Source organism: Phyllostomus hastatus, unplaced genomic scaffold (genome assembly GCF_019186645.2).
Source record: "Phyllostomus hastatus isolate PE091 unplaced genomic scaffold, TTU_PhHast_1.1 phas_contig_29, whole genome shotgun sequence".
In the NCBI taxonomy this organism is placed as follows: domain Eukaryota; kingdom Metazoa; phylum Chordata; class Mammalia; order Chiroptera; family Phyllostomidae; genus Phyllostomus; species Phyllostomus hastatus.
This window is the reverse complement of record NW_025333835.1, coordinates 38695764-38713386: the sequence shown is the minus strand read 5'-3', so window position 1 is coordinate 38713386 and position 17623 is coordinate 38695764. Positions and strand designations below refer to the sequence as shown.

Sequence of the window (17623 nt, the reverse complement as noted above, 5' to 3'; positions counted from 1 at the left end):
TAATTAACAAATATACACATATCAATAACACCCCTTTTTAATTACAAAATCTTTTATTACAAAATCATAAGCATGTAATTCTACAACATAACAATATCACACTCAAGCACACCATATGACATTTTAGGTGAAATGTTCAGATTAAAACTATAAATTATCATATCCATGTTATTACCCTACCAACCACATTCAAGCAAGTGTCACTTCTGCTGGACCCTATATATTAAAGGAAGTATGAAAAGTATACATAAATAAATGGCAGTATATATATATATATATATATATATATATATATATATATATATATATATATTACAAGCAGTCTGTATTTATACCCAACCATTGCTCTTTCCAGCATATTTACCCACTCAGTCTGCCTACTACTTCAGCTCTCTGGTTGAATTCCACCCAATTGTAATTATAACCTTCGCCCCACATCATTGAACCACAGGAGAATGCTGCTACCCAATCTTAATACCAACATTTAATCAGTATGTAGGGCTCCGTGAAGTCCTATAATTTTCTCAAAATCAGCAAAGAAAGAAAATAAGTAGGTAGGAATCACTGGTCTAACCATACTCACTCCCTCCCTCCCTCCTTCCCTCCCTCAGTCCGTGAACATCTGTGCCAAGCCCTTTCCTATATGCTGAGAAGACAAAAGCAAAAACACAAAGTTCTGGCCCTCGTGAAGCTTATGTTCTACTGTGGACAGAAAACAGAGGACCGAAAACACACAGAAAATGTATCAAGTGGTGATAAGTGCTCTAGTGAGGAGTGGTGGGGACCGAGCAGACAGGGAGTGACGGAGAGAGCAGAAGAGGCCACCTACGGTCCTTACGATGGTCAAGAAGGCAGCGCCAAGGAGGCCACTTATGAATGCGAAGGCACCTTCCAGTTTGGTCACCACACTCGAGCTTGGTGAGATGCCTTTTAATCACGCTGCTTGGTGGCCTGAGTCCGCCAAACGGATGCAGCTTCCAGCTCTTAGCCGAAAGGGAGAGGTGGCCCAAAGGTAAACAATCTCCACGCCTCCCTCAGTATCCACTACGTGTGCTCAAAGCTGCCAGCGGGATTCTGGAGAAACAGTGTGACCCCCCACGGGGTACAAATGGAGAACACGTCCTGAGTGGGCACCCTGGCAGGGCACCCTGCGCCCCAGCAACAAAGCTCAGGTTCAGGAATCGGGGCCCTGTGTGACACTGGACTAACAGCAGATAAACACACACACCTCATCTACATACTGAGGATGAACATCCTTAGAGAGAAGCAACGGGCTGCGGTCCAAAGCTTGCTCCCTGGAGCCAGGAAGACCTGAAGTAGAAAACCAGTTCTTTTGCCGACACCCAGCACATTCTTGGGCAAGTCATTCAAACTTCAGTTCCATCCTCTGTCAAACAAGGACAATGATATCTACCCCAAAGGGATGCCGGGACGCAGGGGTATGTAATATAATGGACAGGAATCTGGCAGAGTCCCAGCCCTATTGTAAGAACTATGTGGGGTCACGATTATCAGAACCAAGACTAAACAAAAATCAGAAATATAAAGGAAACTGAAGCCTAGAACTTTATATAAATACATAAACGTCAAGTATTCCTTAAGCTAGAACCTCATTCCATGTCCAGAACAAATACTGCAACCCCCATTAAATGAAAGAGTCATACATTCCAACCATATATGGAAATACATTTCCTTCAACGTTTCCTTTACAAGAGTTCACTTGAGCAAATTTTTAATAACATCTTACAATTAGATGAAATGCCTTCCTTGATGAATTCTAGTCCCTTACTAAACATACGTAAAGATTTTTAGTAATTTGATCTTCTGACAATCCTATAAAGTGATTCTCTTTAGTCTATTTTACTCTTAGAGGAAAGCATCAAGAATAAGTTGCCTCTTGAAAAGTTGATGAAACTGAAATCAGTAAATAAAACCAACCACTCACACGTCTTTGTTTTGTGTCCAGAGTCAGTGACTCTAGTGGGCTGAATAGAGTTCCCCCCAAATTCATGTCCACACAAACCTCGGGATGGGACTTTGTTTGGAAATGAGATCTTCACAGATGTAACTAAGTTAAGGGCACAGCTGAGATCCTGCTGGATGGGGGTGATCCCTGAATCCCATGAGAATGTCCGTATAAGAGACAGAAAAGGACACACAGAGACTCGGGAAGAAGGCCGTGTACAGAGGCAGAGAGGGAACGAATGAGCTAGTTCGCACCCTGGAGCCACCGTAAGTGGGGACAGACAAGAAAGGATTCCCCTGTAGAGATATTGGAAGGAGCATGGCCCTGCCAACACCTTGATTTTGGGCCTCTGCCCTCCAGAACTTTGGAATAATACATTTCTGTTGTTTTAAGACTCCAAGTTTATGGTAATTTATTGCAATGGCCACCGGAAAAATAATACAGCGATTTTCTGAAATACCCAGCTCTTTCTATGCATTATATGGGCCTCCACCAGCCACATCGTTACTCTCACAAGAGCAGGATAAGACTAAGGAAGAGAGGGAGACAGAGGCCCGTTCTGGAACTTCTACCCTTTAAGGGGCTGGGTGGATTTAACCGCATTTCTGTAAGATACTGTTGGCCCTAGTTAGGTGCAATTAGTGTCGACGCTAACACGAAACTAACACAAAACAAGATTGGCTCCCAGAGGCCCAGGTTTCTTCCATAAATTTTATGCCTGACAAGAGGAAAAAGACAGGATCATGACTGTGAGTGTTCGAATGGTCAGGGGAGATGTAGTGGGAAACAATAAACATTGTTTTAAAGAGCTCGAGGAGGAGAATTATCTGTACCGAAGCAGCACTGCTCCTGCGGTAATGGTTCTACCTTCCATTTAAAGACAGATAAATTCTCTGTGACAGCTCTTAATAGCCTCTACAGTTATTCACTGAACTTGCCCTCAAAATTACAGAGTAATAAAAGGAGAATAGCATGTGACTGACTACAGTGGAAGGGTGGGTTTTTTCAATAAAGTGGCCATTTCATTTCCCCCTATATCCTAGATTGTCCAATAAGGGTGCTCTATGTGTCTAAGGACTGAGAAATGGCCACAAGGCACCCTATATCACTGCACTGCCATTGGGCTCCCTCGCTTAGTTCTCCGTTGGAAAGGGACTATTTCTCTTACTAGAGACCACACGTCTACGAGAGCCAACCGTTTCAGTGAAAACAGTCAAATTCTTAATCTGTTAGGTTGAACCACATGGACAGGCCAACATTCAACCATTTCAAACCGACAAACATGGCCACTACACAAATTACAATCTCCTACCAAATTGTACTTTAATTATTACTATGTAAACTATAATTAATTATAATAGGAAATTTCCCTTAGAACCAAAATCTGGAAAACAGAAGCCATTCGTCAGAAATGTACGGCTAGGTTTTGGATGCTTGAGAATGGGGAGGAGCCACGAGATGGAAAATAAACTGAAGAGTGTGTTCGGAAACATTCATTTCTCTGTGCAGGGTGGCACAAATGTAGGTTTACAGCTGTGAGTGTACAAAACACATTACTTATTAATTATTACATACAGCTTTAATCCTACTCTTGCCCCGCCTTGTATTTTTTTAGGTTGCAGAATTAAAAGCTAACAAATTCAGGACCATGCTCACTCACCTCTCCCACTGCCGCTTCTACCGCTGACACCCCTGGTCCATCAGCACCTGTCTCATAGTTTCCCCACTTCCTCTTGCAACACCCCTCCAGCCCATTTCCTTCACCGCAGCCAGACGGGACTTTTCAAGCACAGATCAAATGGATCAAGTCCCTCCTTGCTTAAGACCCATCGGTGGGTCCCCTTACTTCTGTACACACTCCAATGTCTTTGCCGGGGCTTCTGAAACCCAGTGCGAGAGGTTAGGCCCCTGCCAACCTCGCCCAGGCCACACCCCTCCCTCTCCACTCTCCAGCCAGACCGTCCAGCTCTCAGTTCCTGGCCTGCACCACTGTCGAAGCTACCTACCGGGCCCTGGCTGTTTGCAGGGCTGGGTCCACAGTCTTGACACTCCCTTTCGTGGTCTCTGGGTCCACTCTCATCCACCAGTGGCATTCTTATTTCTCATGGCACCCTGTTTATCCCATAATGGCTTTCTCAGTTCGTTTATGTATGTATACACTAGTTTCAGTTACTTTTTTTATTCTCTGGGTCTCTCCATTACAATGATATCTCCCTGGAGGCCATGACCATGTCTGTTTCCTTCAAGACACTAAGTGACCAACACACCGCCGGGCCCAAGTTCAGCACTCAGCGAATATTTTGTGAATGGGTGAATGAGTGATTCCAATTCAGGAAAATGAAAGCTAAAGAAACACAGTGTTTCTAAACCTCAGAGGGGTACCTCACTCCACAGTAGCACATGCCCAGCGGGCTCACCGCTGGGGGTCATTCAATTACTCTTCCCCTCTCACCACTCAAAGCTTCAGAAGCTCAATACACAAACAGTAACCAGCTTCATAGTAAATCTCACGTAATATGCAGGATTAATCAGACAAGTTCAATGTTTCAAAGAATCATTTTTTATCACGCTATTGTTCTCCTATTGTCATCCTTGTAGTTACACTTCTTTGTGTAGGCAGAGATCATTTTGATGAGTTTCCCCTCATCATCTCAACTTTAACCCATTAATTCTGTTATGAATACTTCATAATTACCTTCACGTAAGTATTCATCTTTCCAATCAGGCAATTGACCTGATTTTCAAACAGAATTAATTTGTTTTTGTCTTTAAAAATTATTTTTAAAGGAAGGTCCTCAAATTGAAAATGATAACGGTAAAACATCTAACATGAAATACTCCCCGTGCATCTCAGATGGAAACAAAGCCGAGCCAGGCATCACCGGCTTCTCACAGGCTACCCACCCCCTTCCTCCAACCTCCTTCCAGTCTCTAAAGCAAGACCTGAAGATTACTCAAACATCTCAGTGATGTGAACAGATACCACTCGTCAATCTTTATATGTCTGAAAATTACTTTGGAGTTCTGAAGCACAATTCACATAAATTAATTTTAATATTAACAGTGTTTTCCCAGTTAGTGACGTCTGAGTCTCAGTATTGCCATAAAACAATGGATAAGGTGTGTGGAATCACTCCAGTCTTTCCTGAGTGAGAGGAGACACCAAACCAATATACATGATTGTTCGTCAGCCTGAGTAGAGACCACACATAAAAAAACACTCAGAAGCAAGCACAAAAATAATGTGATGTTGGAGCATTCAAAAAGAGTGAAAATATTCAATAAACCTCCATTAAAGAACAGCAAATTCCAAGGGGGGGATATCAGAGATTCAAAGTACATTCAGATACTACCTAGTAAAAATATATTCTTGTTCTAGCCCTGGCTGGCGTAGCTCAGTGGATGGAGCGCGGGCTGGGGACCAAAGTGTCCCAGGTTCGATTCCCAGCCAGGGTACATGCCTGGGTTGCAGGCCATAACCCCCAGCAACCGCACATTGATGTTTCTCTCTCTCTCTCTCCCTCCCTTCCCTCTCTAAAAATAAATAAATAAAATCTTTAAAAAATATATATATATTCTTGTTCTGTGTAATACCATGGGTGAAATCTATAGAATCGATAAGCAGACTTTTCTCAAATTAGCATGATTGGGGAAATTCAACTTCTCAGCAGTAACCAAAATAGTTAAAAGACAAATAGGTGATATTTTAATTCAGAAGGTCACTACCAAATTATACATAAACCATGATAACTGGAAGAGAGACGGGGAGCTGGACCCAACTGTCTCAGTAACACAATTTTCTTTTTCAGATTAGTTAGTTGGCAAGATCTCAAACAGACACCACATTCCCCGGCGTGATGGCCGGTCTCAGGAAAAGCCAGAAAAGCCTAGCACACCCAAGCCCACGTTCACGTCAAACGTCACCATCCGACCAGGGCACCTTTCCACTGATCTGAGCTATAATCTTAAAACCTTTCTTCACAGAGGACTCCAGACAGCAATTACGGATTAATCTGAACTGTTGGAAATACGGCACCAACTGTAATCTAGCATCAGAGGGATCCCAGAGAGAGAGAGGTAGGGAGCTGGTGCACTGGGCCAGGCGAAGAGAGACTGAGGAAGGGATCAGAGGATGGAGGAAATGGTCTGACCAGGAAAGCAGGGACAACGTGTCAAGTGTTGAAGAGGAAATGGGATAATCCTGGAGCTAAGCTTGGTGTCACGCACCGCTTCTTTGGGACTAGTTGTAGACACAGACACTTACTCTGCTTCTAAAAGTGTGAATTATATCCCCGCTAATAAAACTAATAGCATGATGTGGCAGTTTTTGAGATGCACAACTGCACAGACACTTTTATGTCTTTACAAGATTTTACTAGAAAAAAATAGCTTCAGAAACCTAATGGTTCATAAATTGGATATTTTCTTTTCTTTAGTACTATTTAATAAATTATGATGACATAATTGCCAATGACTTTTTCACAGAATCAAAAGCCAGATAATATAGACAGTAAATTATTTTGTGGCAGTAGATTCATTAATCTAAATATAGAAGGCACCTACATTAAAGATTATGAGGAATTATATTAAATCAATGGAAAAGAAACTAAAGTCAAATTTGAAGTTAAATGTGATAGAGACCTAATTTGAAATAAAAATTTTGAAACATCTAACCAATAATTAATCGCAACATTCAATGAGGAATGAAAAAGAATGGCCCATTATATCATTTCTAGATTTTAAGATAATTAGAAAGCATTATAGTTGAGTATCTCATTACATTCCATAGAACGGAAGTCCATGCTAATATCCAGTTAAATTACAATGCTGGTCAATATCATCACTAGTCAGGAATTGGCCAAAACAGCAACCGAAAGACTGCCTGATGTTCTTGTGCATTACGGCAAATGTGACACTAAACAAACATGGAGTTTGAGACAACGTGGATGAATCTTGAGAATATCTTGCTAAGTGAACTAGGGCAGACAGAAAAATTCAAGAACCGTAAGATTTCATGCATATGCGGGATACACACCTGAACGCAACAAACGAGCACACAAGACAAACAAACAAAAAGCCACAAAGACAACAGCATGGTGCTCACCAGAAGGTAGAGGAGCGGGGAGCAGTGAAGGGGGGAGGGGACCATGTGCACGGTGACGGAAGGAGACCTGACTTTGGGTGGCGGGCACACGGTGCAGCACAGAGATGATGCATCACGTGAGACCTATCTAACTGTATGAACTAACGTCACCCCAATACATTTAATAAAAAAGGGCAAGTGGAGATTTCCAGCTAGAGAAGTGCAAAGGCCAGCAGCCTCGGCTGGAGGAGGACAGCACAGGCACGAAGTTATAGAAGAAATATAAACAGCAAACAAGTGAGCCAGAGGATGAATTTAAATGTGTGTGGCTGGTGCCTCATGCTTATCAAGTAGGTAGTAGGAAGCCATCAAATCGCATGATAATTTTTCTGGTCATTTCTGATTTCAAAAAATATACAATTATATTCAATCCTTTGCCTAGAGAAATCATTGTTAGGTCCTTGATATTTATATTTTGCTTACTATATTACTTCAAAGGCTTAGTTATTCTGCTACAGGCTTTTAAAATACCTTCAATGTTCAAAGCAAGACCATGATTTTAAATGCAAATAAAAAGGAAATCAGAGAAAGAATAATGAGTTTAAATCTAGTGTTATTTCAAAAACAGGCCTTTGAAATTGCTATTCCACACGAAAATGCAACCAATTTTCCTGAATGAAATACACATTTGTTTAACTTTTCAGTTTTACCTTGGTGCTTCCTTCGTGGCAAAAGGGGTTGCTTTTGAAATATCAGCTTCATTTTGGATATTTCCAGAGGAAACTGTTTACTAAACATTCATTTTAGTTAGCCAAAATATTTTAGTTCACTTCCATATTAGTTTTTTTAAAAAACTGGGGTGAGAACACAACAGAGGATTTCAAACCAGGTTCTTCAGAAGGAGACACACATGTAACATTTCACTCGCCTCACACCAAATTGAGCCCAGGAACGACACTACAGTATTAACAAAAGGACCTCTCTTTCCCTTCACAGAACTCTAGGCTGGAGCTGCTACCGGAGCACTGCTGCAAACAAAGGAGGCTCTAACGGGGTGGGTTCTTTTTTTTGTTTTATCACTGTTTTCTCAAAGCAGACCAATGAACTCTCCACCCCTGACCCTTTCCACCAGGCTGACCCTCGCACAAACTAATCACTGTAAGGCTCGTAAAAGCCAGTTGTAAACTCCGACAGTTGTCCAGATAACTCAGGACCCTCCCAACCGGCTGGCCCTTTCCCGACACTAAACACTTCCACATTCTACTCTCCTCTCCCTGGCCCAGAACACCCTCTGTGAGGTTGGTCATCGCAACTTCCCACCCCTGACTTCTTGAACTTTCACACAGATGTCAGCTTGGGGAGTCATGGGAGAGTCTCTCCAGAGCTCTGATATTTCTACAGCCCATCCCAACCATAAAGTGTCCTTTGACACTCCCTCCAGAGCTCCTGAGAAATGTTCCTTTGTCCTTCCTGGGGTTGTAGACTGACTGGCATTTGTGGGAGATATTATGTGTGTGTGAGTGCATAATATATAAAGAAGTTGCCATAGGGAGAGTTACTGGCCATAGAATACAAACCAAAATAACATCCGCCATTGAAGAAGATGCTTAAGCAACATCTGTACAGTTGTCAGATGTTCTCCTGTTCTGTCGGCTTTGTCTATATCGCTGCTCTGCACACAGTGACATGGAACCCTAACGGCATATGCCCATAAGCTACATGAGGCACAAACAAAGCAAAATAAGAAACTTGGCAGAAAATCAGCGGGTCCTTTGTCCTTACAGACCAAGGCAGCTCTTTGAACAGAGTGAACCTGTCTGATGTTCATTATAGAAACCTTGGGTATGTTTCATCCAACCCTGAATGTGTCTTAATGAATTTCCTGTGTCTAGTACTGTACTCCATTTTTGATAATTGCATGCTTTACACTATGAATATGATGATTAAAGGAGGTTAGGCTATATGAGTTCAATGAAAGCATCCCGTAATATCTCGATACCATGACCTTTCCTAGCTCGAGTGCTCACGATCACAACCACCAAGACGTCCCAAGGTTCCAGCGAGGGGTCTCTGTCCTTGCTACTTCTCCACATGTGTGGGCAACATCTGCAAGCAGGCCCAGACAGGCACTGCGGGCTTTCTCTGTATCCTCGTCCCCTCCCCGGCCCCCACACTCCTCCCCCCAAATAAGTGCATAATCTATCCCACAAATAACCGGGGGTGCAGTCAGCTGGGCTCTGAGGTAGCCCACTGCCTATTACATATTCATAATGTACACACAAGTCTTTGAGGTTATTTTTATTTCTTACAAGTTCTAATTTCACTCTCAAGAATGAGTAGGAAAGATCCCTGGATTCATCAGTTCCATTTTCCCGTTACTTTCGGGAAGTTGCAGAAAAGGAAAACCCACATTTCTGCCTCCTTGCCATTTCAGCCAACTTCTGGTGTCAGTCACAGCAAAGTTTAAAAATTAACAGGTCTGGCACGGAAAGCTGTGATGCAAGAGGGGCCGCGGGAGGAAGGGAGCATGGCCAGGAGCCCCCGCCCATTCTCTGGTCCCTGTCACGTTATGCAGGTTACACAGCCAGGACAGCCACTGGGAGTGCCAAGGGTCCTCTGAAGCTGCTGCGGGGGAAGGGAGAGTGAGAAGGAGTCCTTCGCCCCTGTAGTTGTAAAACAGTGGCCGGAGTACCCTGGAGGATTTACAATGACCCACATTCCCCACTTCTCTTGTATATATTGGGGGTCAGGGGCAGGCAGTACACAGCAAAGCCCAGACACGCTCACACAGCCACGTACTAATGCTTTCCCACATTGCACCACCTAATACTTAAGACAAAAATTTCTCCTTCTGCATATTGGAAAATACAAGTTCCTTAAGCAGTGCTCAGTGGTGACAGAACAATCTTTCTCCCACCCTTGTCTTTGCTTTGTTATTACATTACTGCCCACGAAGACAACATCTGCATTACTCCCTTAAAACTGTTGTTTCTTTGCTCTTACGCATTCCCATAAAGAGGCTAGATTTCAGTGTCATTCATATCCGAGTCAGAAGAATAATCAGGAAAACTATTTATGAATCATTAATTAGGTCCGATGTCATATTAGAAAGGAGCTGTTGGTTATTGACAGAGGCCAGGAGAACATGGACTTCAGAGTGAGAAGGAGCATGTAGCAATCAAAGGAATGGACTGATAGAAGTGATTGCTTATCAATGACCACATCATCACTGATTTTTACCTCCACTTGGCAATTAGAGGTAAAAATCAAAGGCCAAATGTATCACAACATAATATAACATCTCAGGACACGGGGTTAATTTTGAGTAAGAAAAAATCTTTGCATGGGGAGAGTAAATTTCTACCTGAACTTACAGTACCAACAATAAAATAAAAAATGTGATGGCCATATCCACACTTCACTGATGAAGAAGACAGAGAGGGAAACTATTTTTATTTCATTATCCGTTTTTTACTTATTTTTATTCAACCTGTAACAGGGTGCAGCCAAGAGGGGGGACCCCAAAAAGGGATTTGGAATGGGGTCCAGAACTCAAGGTGTCCAGGAAATATTAGGATTCCTCACCCCCCCGACAGGTGTGGGTTGGGGGAAGGGACACATGGAGCAGGGCCATTGAGAGCTGTTTTGCATAGCAACAGCTTTGCAGCTAACTGATGTGGTCATTTAACACATCTATAACCTTTACCTGGTTGCATAGATATTTTAAATAGCTGTGGTCATGCTCTGAGCCAGGGGAAAGGAAGTAACTTCCCCACCAAGATGCAACTGGGGGGCAGGTCCCTCAAGTTACAGTGTCTGCGTGGGAGCTTGGAGAAGATTGGCTTCATGACACGGGGCCACACCTGCCCAGACTCAGGATGGCAGCCCAGTAAAGCTGGAAGGATGAGAGTGCTAGCAGATGAAACTGATGGTGGGAGGAGTCGGAAATGGGGCTGCAGAGGAAGACTGGCGCGGGGATTTAAGCCGAGAAGCGGCAGCCATTGAGGGGAAAACCATGCAGCTTTAGCAGAGAACTGTCACTCATCTTTGGTACAGTGGCGACCCCCCTCCTTGCGGCCATTGTGCAGAGAGGACCACGAGGCTGGGGCAGTGGAGAGAGAACCACTCGGTCTTTAGCAGAGTGGGGACTCCCTCAGCCCTGGAAGGAGAACCATGCGGTTTTGGCAGAGTGAAGACTCCCACGGCCATTGTGCAGAGAGGACAACTCAGCTGTGGCAACAGAAAGGAGAGCCACATGGCTTTGCCAGAGTGGGAACCCCCCCCCCACAGCTTTAGAAGGGGGAACCATCACCCGGCTTTAGCAGAGATCCAGGTGACACAGCTGATGGTGCCGGGAACCGAGGGAGGCCTACCAGCTGAGACAGATTACTGGGAAGAACTGGGGGCTGCCTGAGCCACAGACTTCTATTTCCTTTCCTGAGGTACGGTACCCCAGACTGGGCAAAGGGGGAAGGAAGGGCACTGTGTGTTTGTGGGTGTTTTAAGGGACTTTGGGATTTTGATGAAGACATTAGGTCACTACTTTAAGTCTGTACAACATTAAACAAACATTTCCTTTTCTTTTCACGAATCTCTGGCACTGAGAGACGTCTTTCCTCTGGCGGTGGACATAACAAACCTGGGAGGTTCCTTTCAGGTAATAGTACATTGCCCTTTGACCCCCTTGTTGTTCTGTAACAAACCTACTTCTAAAATAAAAGGAGAGATGAAAAGAAGTAGAACTACTGAGGGATGATGACACTGATTCCAAGTTTCCAAATGGCAACAAAGGCCACATTAGCAATATTTAAGCTAAGCCACACTTAAGCTTCCTCTTGTCCTTCTTAGCATCTCTTCCATGACTTAGTACTACTAGTAAGTAATTCACTGATAACTTGTGTCAGCACTACCTACTCCCCCCAGCACACAGAAAGACTGTCGCAGGAGAAGATGCCCAGGACAGACAGCTAGAGAGGCACAACCGTAAACGGTCACACTACTCACAACTACCAAGCTTCCACAGAGGTGGGAATTGTGTTTGAACCTGGGGAGTGCTCTTAATCAGGACTCTTAGTTCTAGCTTTGCTTCTACCACCAGCTCTGGGATCCCTAGGCTTTGACCACAATGAAGGTGTTAGAATAGACAGATGCCCTCTGAAGTCTTCTCCAGGTCTGAAGTACTGGACCTAGCAGCAGTTCCTGATTCTTTATTCCAACCACACAAAAAACTGGTAATTATGAAACATGATAGAGGTGCTCATTACTACAATGGCAATCACATTATGATAGAAATACATGAGAAGTGACATGCTGTACACCTTATTTTTACACAATGTTATATGTCAAATACATTTCAATTACAAAGAAAGAATCCAGAGTGCTTATTAAAATCAGGAGGCAAAATCTGGAAAAGTTCTAACTTAGACCCACTAAATCAGGACCTCCTACTGTCACCACTCTGAATGAGCATCTAAAAGATCCCCAGGTGATCCTGATACTTCACCAGGTGATTCTGATGACCTCAGCTACCAGATCCCTAGATTATAAACTCCTTGAGGGCAACATCATACCCTGTCCATCCTTAAATCTCTGGAGAGAGCTTGGGATATTAGGGGCACTCAGCTGTACTTTAGCTGCCTGATGATTAAATATCTGCTAAGCATAACTTGAATATTTATTTTTGGTTATTACTGGGTTATACTGAAAGAGAACGGGGATATGCAATAAAGTCAAAAGGAGATGTTTATGTAATTTCATGTAATTATAAATACATAAAACTCACCTCAGCTTTAACTAAACAGAGATATAAATCAGGAATTAACTATGAAATTAACATAAATTTTCAGTTCATATAAATTTTTTTTGAATGCTTCGTTCTCATAGACATTGGCTTTAGCACTTACTTGATTAATTTGACCTACAGTGTTAGCTTTACAGAGTGTATCATTATGGGGGACACATTTCCAAGTAAAGCACAGCCCTGAAGAAAGAGATTCTCACGCATGCACACAAGGTTCATTCTGACTTTTTTTTCTTTATTATGTCATTCGTTATTCTTTCTTTCTTGGTTTGTTTGTTTTTCAGTTGCTAGACGAATGAAAAGTCAAAATATAAACTGATGTAAATTTGCCTCTGAATTAGTTCCCTGTTTAGAGTTTAGCAACACTGCCCAACATTTCCTACTAGGAAGCTATTAATTCTGGAAGCAGAGGCTCCAAATGAAGAAAGAAGGTTGTGTATTATTAGTGTGTTTATTTCATAACGATGTGAAATGTGCTCCTTTGCATGTAAATGGACAGAAAACACCAAAGCATTAACTTGGGGTTCATTAAAAGAAGTAAGTATTAGCCTGCCCATTCATTACATCCCCCCCCCCACCACCCCAAAACCCCCTCTGGTGAAAACCAAAATCGCGAGCACAAACAGCTGGGTTTGTGTGCTGCCTGCGTGCCTCTGTTTGATAGGTTTAATGTCACTTTTGTACTATGACACACCACAGAGAGCGATGCGGGGCTGCATCCAGCAGGGTGGCTAACATTCTGTAGCTAATTGCGTACAGCTCCCTGAAAGCACTAAAGGAAGGACGACCCTGCGTATGTCTCAGGAGGAAACAGAAAGATATTTTGTTTATAGTCACCCATCTGTCTAGTCACAATAGAATTACACATGAGTACAAGCCACAGTTTAGTGTGTCCTTCAAGAATGATTTTCTCATTATATTGCGCATTCTACCAGCTCCCTCAGATACAGAGTACCACAAACCATTTCTGTCTTCTTTACTAACGGTAATATAGCAGATAGTCTAAGACCAAAGTGAAGTCCTTCTAACAGTCTCCATAATCATGCAGAGAATATTGCGTTGTGGAATAAAGGCTGAATTCAAGTAAAAAAAAAATTTAAAAGGTATGGGAGAGGCAAAATGAAAAATCAAATGCCTACATGTAAACTCTCCTTGTGCCTGTTTTGTTCTATGGCTAAAATAACAGAATGTACCCGACAATGCACCGGAAAGATCTGAAATGGAAGCTTCTTGTTTCCCTCACCTCGTGGTTGATTGAGGTGCAGACAGGTAACATAGCTGTTGCCTCAAGTCTGAAGAGTGAAGGACAAAACCTTGATCTCCTGATACCTCGTGCCTACATATCAATGTGCGAGCAGACTCGGCTGAGAATCTACTGGATGTGTTTCTTGTCATTGTCGCTGCCATCATTTAAAATGTGGAAATGTTAACAGAGGCTGAAAGACAGAGAGAATGGTGTCAAAGCAAGAGCCAGCCAACTAATGATAGACAATTCATCTCCCCCAAAGGAGCAGAATGCCCTCTCTTAGGGCATTTAAAACTCTACCTTATAACTACAAATCTTTCTCTACGTGTCATATTACCTATCTAAGGGTGGTGTCTACATCCAAATAATGTGTTTCACACTATTCCATCGTCACCCATCGCTGAGAAACAGCAGCGTTCAACCTTTTGCATCTCATGGCACACATAACCTAATCACTAAAACTCTGCAGCACACCAAAAAATATACTTTTTGCCGATCTGACAAAAAATAAATACAACTTTGATTCATTCATACTGAATAGCAAATTGCTATGTTGGCTGTTCTCATTTTCTTTTTGACAAACTGAGGGGAAAAGGTCAATGCTCCTGACTAAACAGTCAGGTAGTGCATGTTTTAAAAATTCTTGTAGCACCCCCGCCAATGTGGCTCAGTTGTCTAGGAGCCACCCCACAGACTGAGGGATAGCTGGTTCGAGTCTCAGTCAGAGCACAGGCCTGGGCTGCAGGTTCGGTCCCCAGACAGGGTGCATACAGAAGGCAACTGATCAATGTTTCTCTCTCACACTGGCTTTTCTCTCCCTCTTTTTCTCCCTCCCTTCCTCTCTCTCCCTCTCTAAGAAAACCTTATGGCATACCAGTGGAAAATCACTGACTTAGCATATGTTAATTTCTTAGATGTTCTTCAGCGAAAGTATTTGAATTACTTTAGTTTTATGGAAACAAAGACACACTGTCTAATTTTAAATTGTTTCTATTGAATACACATATTATGGCAAATATGTAAGGGAGGTATTTCAAAACCTTATTTGGAGAAGTCACATTGAAGAAAAAGATTTACTTTTCAATGTTTGCACAAGATCATCAGGCAATCTTCCCACTGATGAAGGTTTTGACTGATTCTTGACTAGTGATGATATTGACCAGCATTGTAATTTAACTGGACATTAGCATGCACTTCTGTTCTATGGAATGTAATGAGATACTCAACTATAATGCTTTCTAATTATCTTGAATCCTAGAAATGATATAATGGACCATTCTTTTTCATTCCTCATTGAATGTTGTGATTAATTATTGAATATGAATGTTTCAAAATTTTTATTTCAAATTAGGACTCTATCACATTTAACTTCAAAACTGACTTTAATTTTTTTTCATTAATTTAATGTAATTCTTCATAATCTTTAATGCAGGTGTCTCCTATATTTAGATTAATGAATCTACTGCCACAAAATAATTTAATGTCTATATTATTATCTAGCCTGTGGTTCTGTGAAAAAGTCATTGGCAATTATGCTGTCATAATTTATTAAATAGTACTAAAGAAAAGAAAATATCCAATTTATGAACCATTAAGTTTCTCGAGCTCTGTTTCGACTAAAATCTTATAAGGGCATAAAAGGTTCTGTGCATTTGTACATCTTAAAAACTGCCATATCATGCTATTAGTTTTATTACAGGAAATATAATTCATGTTTTTAGAAGCAAATTAAGTCTCTGTCTAGGTCTAGTTCTAACGAAATGGGGTGGTGTGAAAGGGAGCTTTTAAAGAGTAAGCACTGCACCACCACCCATCAGCAACAAGGCCACTCCGCCCTGCAGCGTGCCAATGGAGGCATGTGGGGACCCAGAACTCCCGGTCATCATGTGTCACACAGACACTAATCAAAAAGAAATCAGGAGTGGGTCCTTTAAAATCAGAGTAGACTTCAGGACATAGGCACTTCCCAAAGACAGGGAAGACATTATGTAACTATAAAAGGGTCAGCAAGAACATATATCCATCTTAAATGTGTATGCATCAAACAAGAGAATGGCAAAATACGTGAAACAAAAAACAAAACAGAAAGGGAAAGTAGACAAGCTGACTATTGCAGTCGGAAACATCAACAATCATCTCTCAACGTCTGGTAAAACAACCAGGCAGAAAAGCAGCAAGAACACCGGAGAACTCAACTACACTATCAAACAACAGGATCTAATCGACATGAATAAAACATTTCACCCAACAACACCACCATACACATTCTTTTCAAGTACCCACAGAACATATATCAAGACAGACTAGCCTCTGGGCCATAAAGCAGAAAAAAAAAACCCTCAACAAATTTAAAACAACCAAAAACATTCAGTATGTATTCTCAAACACTGATAAAATAAAACTGGAATTCAGTAATGGATGGATAACAGGAAATAAGCTCTAAAAACTAAAACCTAAACATCTGTAAAAGCTAAGGCAACACATCCCTGTCCAATACTTGGGTCAAAGAGAAAGTTCCAAAGGAAATTTTAAACATACTTTAATCTAAATGAAAATCCAAGTAGAACATACCAAAACGTGTGGCACACAGCTAAAGCAGTGCTGAGAGGAAAACATATAGCACTGAGCATACACATTGTCTAAAAAAAGAAGCCTCAAATAATAATCTAATTTCCTACCTTGAGGACTTAGAAACATAAGAGCAAATTAAATGCAAAGCAAGTGGGGAAAGAAAATAAAGAGCAAAATTCAATGAAATAGAAAACAGGACACAAGGGAAACTGTCGATGAAAGAAATAGTTGGATCCTTGGAAAGTCCAACAAAAGGAACAAACCTCTAGCAAGACTAACAAAGGAAATTTTGTTGGAAGGAGGCATTGTGTTTAAAAAGAGACAAATTACCAGGATCGAGAATGAAACACAGCGGACCGCTTGCCTCTCTTTGTGACCTCTATTGCCAAGCTGCCGAGTGACTACTACGCAAGTAACGCAGCTCTTCAGGAAGGGCTGAATTTCATTCCGATAGTCATTTGCAAAGGAAGCTCCTCCAGCAGGGATTCTGAACATGCAGTTCTTTCTTTCCTGGACTCCACTACTGCAACCTCCGCTAAGCAAGGAAATGTTTTGGGTGATGATGAAATTTTAAGGTGGAAAAGTACAAATAATGAATCAGTTCCCCAAGGGGTTGGATGCTTCTTTTGCAATCACATCACATTCTCAGCGTGAAGAACAGAGTCCACTGTATCTTAGAAACAGTCAATATTTGCTAAATGAATAATTGAAGGAATTAAAAATTGGAAGGAGTACAAACAATACAAATTAAAATATACACTACAAGTTTAAATAAACGTTTGATTTACTTGATTTTAGTAAAAAGAAATACATAAATCACAGCAAATGTTATGGGAGGGGCAGAAAAGCTGGGAATGAAATTTGGCGAAAGAATAAACGTGACATAAATTCTTGCTCAAACTTTTCAATGTTCCTGATATATTTCAAACTTACGCAACTACGTAGATTACAGATCAT

At 41.7% G+C, this 17623-nt stretch overlaps 1 protein-coding gene across 2 annotated transcripts in view; it reads right to left on the bottom strand.

Annotated features, from left to right (window-relative positions):
- GPC6 (glypican 6) overlaps window positions 1-17623 on the bottom strand; it is a 1006549-nt gene that overhangs the window by 875050 nt on the left and 113876 nt on the right. The window contains exon 1 of one of the 2 annotated variants that reach the window (XM_045839078.1): window positions 16997-17165. The exons of the other annotated variant lie outside the window; for it this stretch is intronic. The gene's annotated coding sequence lies outside the window, so the exon portion shown is untranslated. Of the gene's footprint in view, window positions 1-16996; window positions 17166-17623 lie in introns of those variants that run through there. 2 annotated transcript variants of the gene reach the window in all.